The following is a 6,000-nucleotide window of genomic DNA, read 5'->3' as shown; positions in this document are numbered from 1 at the left end:
TTGGCGCCTGTAAAGACACAGACGCGGGTGTTATGGGAAACAAGCATTGGCACCTGTAAAGACACAGACATGGGTGTTATGGGAAACAAGCACTGGCTCCTGTAAAGACACAGACATGGGTGTTATGGGAAACAAGCACTGGCTCCTGTAAAGCCACAGACATGGGTGTTATGGGAAACAAGCATTGGCGCCTGTAAAGACACAGACATAGGTGTTATGGGAAACAAGCATTGGCACCTGTAATGACACAGACATGGGTGTTATGGGAAACAAGCATTGTCGCCTGTAAACACACAGACATGGGTGTTATGGGAAACAAGCATTGGTGCCTGTAAACACACAGACATGGGTGTTATGGGAAACAAGCATTGGCACCTGTAAAGACACAGACCTGGGTGTTATGGGAAACAAGCATTGGCTCCTGTAAAGACACAGACATGGATGTTATGGGAAACAAGCATTGGCGCCTGTAAACACACAGATATGGGTGTTATGGGAAACAAGCATTGGCTCCTGTAAATACACAGACGTGGGTGTTATGGGAAGCAAGCATTGGCTCCTATAAACACACAGACCTGGGTGTTATGGGAAACAAGCATTGGCGCCTGTAAAGACAAAGACATGGGTGTTATGGGAAACAAGCATTGGCGCCTGTAAACACACAGACATGGGTGTTATGGGAAACAAGCATTGGTGCCTGTAAACACACAGACATGGGTGTTATGGGAAACAAGCATTGGCACCTGTAAAGGCACAGACATGGGTGTTATGGGAAACAAGCATTGGCTCCTGTAAACACACAGACGTGGGTGTTATGGGAAACAAGCATTGGCGCCTGTAAAGACAAAGACATGGGTGTTATGGGAAACAAGCATTGGCGCCTGTAAACACACAGACATGGGTGTTATGGGAAACAAGCATTGGTGCCTGTAAACACACAGACATGGGTGTTATGGGAAACAAGCATTGGCACCTGTAAAGACACAGACATGGGTGTTATGGGAAACAAGCATTGGCGCCTGCAAACACACAGACAATCGGTGTTATGGGAAACAAGCACTGGCGCCTGTAAAGACACAGACATGGGAGTTATGGGAAACAAGCATTGGCTCCTGTAAACACACACACATTGGTGTTATGGGAAACAAGCATTGGCTCTTGTAAACACACATACGTGGGTGTTATGGGAAACAAGCATTGGCTCCTGTAAACACACACACATGTGTGTTATGGGAAACAAGCATTGGCTCCTGTAAACACACAGACATGGGTGTTATGGGAAACAAGCATTGGCGCCTGTAAAGACACAGACATGGGTGTTATGGGAAACAAGCACTGGCGCCTGTAAAGAAACAGACATGGGTGTTATGGGAAACAAGCATTGGCTCCTGTAAAGACACAGACATGGGAAACAAGCATTGGCACCTGTAAAGACACAGACATGGGTGTTATGGGAAACAAGCATTGGCTCCTGTAAAGAAACAGACATGGGTGTTATGGGAAACAAGCATTGGCTCCTGTAAAGACACAGATGTGGGTGTTATGGGAAACAAGCATTGGCACCTGTAAAGATACAGACGTGGGTGTTATGGGAAACAAGCATTGCTCCTGTAAACACACAGACATGGGTGTTCTGTGAAACAAGCATTGGCTCCTGTAAAGACACAGACATGGGAAACAAGCATTGGCTCCTGTAAACAAACGGACATGGGAAACAAGCATTGGCTCCTGTAAAGACACAGACATGGGTGTTATGGGAAACAAGCATTGGCTCCTGTAAAGACACAGACATGGGTGTTATGGGAAACAAGCATTGGCGCCTGTAAAGACACAGACATGGGTGTTATGGGAAACAAGCATTGGCACCTGTAAAGACACAGACATGGGTGTTATGGGAAACAAGCATTGGCTCCTGTAAAGACACAGACATGGGTGTTATGGGAAACAAGCATTGGCTCCTGTAAAGACACAGGCATGGGTGTTATGGGAAACAAGCATTGGCGCCTGTAAAGACACAGACGTGGGTGGTATGGGAAACAAGCATTGGCTCCTGTAAACACACAGACGTGGGTGTTATGGGAAACAAGCGTTGGCTCCTGTAAAGACACAGACATGGGTGTTATGGGAAACAAGCATTGGCGCCTGTAAACACACAGACATGGGTGTTATGGGAAGCAAGCATTGGCTCCTGTAAACACACAGACATGGGTGGTATGGGAAACAAGCATTGGCTCCTGTAAAGACACAGACATGGGTGGTATGGGAAACAAGCATTGGCTCCTGTAAAGACACAGACATGGGTGTTATGGGAAACAAGCATTGGCGCCTGTAAAGACACAGACGTGGGTGTTATGGGAAGCAAGCATTGGCTCCTGTAAACACACAGACATGGGTGTTATGGGAAACAAGCATTGGCGCCTGCAAACACACAGACATGGGTGTTATGGGAAACAAGCATTGGCGCCTGCAAACACACAGACGTGGGTGTTATGGGAAACAAGCATTGGCGCCTGAAAAGACACAGACGTGGGTGTTATGGGAAACAAGCATTGGCGCCTGCAAACACACAGACGTGGGTGTTATGGGAAACAAGCATTGGCTCCTGTAAAGACACAGACATGAGTGTTATGGGAAACAAGCATTGGCACCTGTAAAGACACAGACATGGGTGTAATGGGAAACAAGCACTGGCTCCTGTAAAGACACAGTCATGGGTGTTATGGGAAACAAGCATTGGCGCCTGTAAAAACACAGACGTGGGTGTTATGGGAAACAAGCATTGGCACCTGTAATGACACAGACATGGGTGTTATGGGAAACAAGCATTGGCGCCTGTAAACACACAGACATGGGTGTTATGGGAAACAAGCATTGGTGCCTGTAAACACACAGACATGGGTGTTATCGGAAACAAGCATTGGCGCCTGTAAAGACACAGACATGGGTGTTATGGGAAACAAGCATTGGCTCCTGTAAAGACACAGACATGGATGTTATGGGAAACAAGCACTGGCTCCTGTAAAGACACATACATGGGTGTTATGGCAAACAAGCATTGGCGCCTGTAAAGACACAGACGCGGGTGTTATGGGAAACAAGCATTGGCACCTGTAAAGACACAGACATGGGTGTTATGGGAAACAAGCACTGGCTCCTGTAAAGACACAGACATGGGTGTTATGGGAAACAAGCACTGGCTCCTGTAAAGCCACAGACATGGGTGTTATGGGAAACAAGCATTGGTGCCTGTAAAGACACAGACATAGGTGTTATGGGAAACAAGCATTGGCACCTGTAATGACACAGACATGGGTGTTATTGGAAACAAGCATTGGCGCCTGTAAACACACAGACATGGGTGTTATGGGAAACAAGCATTGGTGCCTGTAAACACACAGACATGGGTGTTATGGGAAACAAGCATTGGCACCTGTAAAGACACAGACATGGGTGTTATGGGAAACAAGCATTGGCTCCTGTAAAGACACAGACATGGATGTTATGGGAAACAAGCATTGGCGCCTGTAAACACACAGATATGGGTGTTATGGGAAACAAGCATTGGCTCCTGTAAATACACAGACGTGGGTGTTATGGGAAGCAAGCATTGGCTCCTGTAAACACACAGACCTGGGTGTTATGGGAAACAAGCATTGGCGCCTGTAAAGACAAAGACATGGGTGTTATGGGAAACAAGCATTGGCGCCTGTAAACACACAGACATGGGTGTTATGGGAAACAAGCATTGGTGCCTGTAAACACACAGACATGGGTGTTATGGGAAACAAGCATTGGTGCCTGTAAACACACAGACATGGGTGTTATGGGAAACAAGCATTGGCACCTGTAAAGACACAGACATGGGTGTTATGGGAAACAAGCATTGGCTCCTGTAAACACACAGACGTGGGTGTTATGGGAAACAAGCATTGGCGCCTGTAAAGACAAAGACATGGGTGTTATGGGAAACAAGCATTGGCGCCTGTAAACACACAGACATGGGTGTTATGGGAAACAAGCATTGGTGCCTGTAAACACACAGACATGGGTGTTATGGGAAACAAGCATTGGCACCTGTAAAGACACAGACATGGGTGTTATGGGAAACAAGCATTGGCTCCTGTAAACACACAGACGTGGGTGTTATGGGAAACAAGCGTTGGCTCCTGTAAAGACACAGACATGGGTGTTATGGGAAACAAGCATTGGCGCCTGTAAACACACAGACATGGGTGTTATGGGAAGCAAGCATTGGCTCCTGTAAACACACAGACATGGGTGGTATGGGAAACAAGCATTGGCTCCTGTAAAGACACAGACATGGGTGGTATGGGAAACAAGCATTGGCTCCTGTAAAGACACAGACATGGGTGTTATGGGAAACAAGCATTGGCGCCTGTAAAGACACAGACGTGGGTGTTATGGGAAGCAAGCATTGGCTCCTGTAAACACACAGACATGGGTGTTATGGGAAACAAGCATTGGCGCCTGCAAACACACAGACATGGGTGTTATGGGAAACAAGCATTGGCGCCTGCAAACACACAGACGTGGGTGTTATGGGAAACAAGCATTGGCGCCTGAAAAGACACAGACGTGGGTGTTATGGGAAACAAGCATTGGCGCCTGCAAACACACAGACGTGGGTGTTATGGGAAACAAGCATTGGCTCCTGTAAAGACACAGACATGAGTGTTATGGGAAACAAGCATTGGCACCTGTAAAGACACAGACATGGGTGTAATGGGAAACAAGCACTGGCTCCTGTAAAGACACAGTCATGGGTGTTATGGGAAACAAGCATTGGCGCCTGTAAAAACACAGACGTGGGTGTTATGGGAAACAAGCATTGGCACCTGTAATGACACAGACATGGGTGTTATGGGAAACAAGCATTGGCGCCTGTAAACACACAGACATGGGTGTTATGGGAAACAAGCATTGGTGCCTGTAAACACACAGACATGGGTGTTATCGGAAACAAGCATTGGCGCCTGTAAAGACACAGACATGGGTGTTATGGGAAACAAGCATTGGCTCCTGTAAAGACACAGACATGGATGTTATGGGAAACAAGCACTGGCTCCTGTAAAGACACATACATGGGTGTTATGGCAAACAAGCATTGGCGCCTGTAAAGACACAGACGCGGGTGTTATGGGAAACAAGCATTGGCACCTGTAAAGACACAGACATGGGTGTTATGGGAAACAAGCACTGGCTCCTGTAAAGACACAGACATGGGTGTTATGGGAAACAAGCACTGGCTCCTGTAAAGCCACAGACATGGGTGTTATGGGAAACAAGCATTGGTGCCTGTAAAGACACAGACATAGGTGTTATGGGAAACAAGCATTGGCACCTGTAATGACACAGACATGGGTGTTATTGGAAACAAGCATTGGCGCCTGTAAACACACAGACATGGGTGTTATGGGAAACAAGCATTGGTGCCTGTAAACACACAGACATGGGTGTTATGGGAAACAAGCATTGGCACCTGTAAAGACACAGACATGGGTGTTATGGGAAACAAGCATTGGCTCCTGTAAAGACACAGACATGGATGTTATGGGAAACAAGCATTGGCGCCTGTAAACACACAGATATGGGTGTTATGGGAAACAAGCATTGGCTCCTGTAAATACACAGACGTGGGTGTTATGGGAAGCAAGCATTGGCTCCTGTAAACACACAGACCTGGGTGTTATGGGAAACAAGCATTGGCGCCTGTAAAGACAAAGACATGGGTGTTATGGGAAACAAGCATTGGCGCCTGTAAACACACAGACATGGGTGTTATGGGAAACAAGCATTGGTGCCTGTAAACACACAGACATGGGTGTTATGGGAAACAAGCATTGGTGCCTGTAAACACACAGACATGGGTGTTATGGGAAACAAGCATTGGCACCTGTAAAGACACAGACATGGGTGTTATGGGAAACAAGCATTGGCTCCTGTAAACACACAGACGTGGGTGTTATGGGAAACAAGCAT

The sequence above is a fragment of the Lissotriton helveticus genome (assembly GCF_964261635.1).
Source record: "Lissotriton helveticus chromosome 1_1 unlocalized genomic scaffold, aLisHel1.1 SUPER_1_unloc_46, whole genome shotgun sequence".
In the NCBI taxonomy this organism is placed as follows: domain Eukaryota; kingdom Metazoa; phylum Chordata; class Amphibia; order Caudata; family Salamandridae; genus Lissotriton; species Lissotriton helveticus.
Note: the sequence above shows the minus strand (reverse complement) of the source record.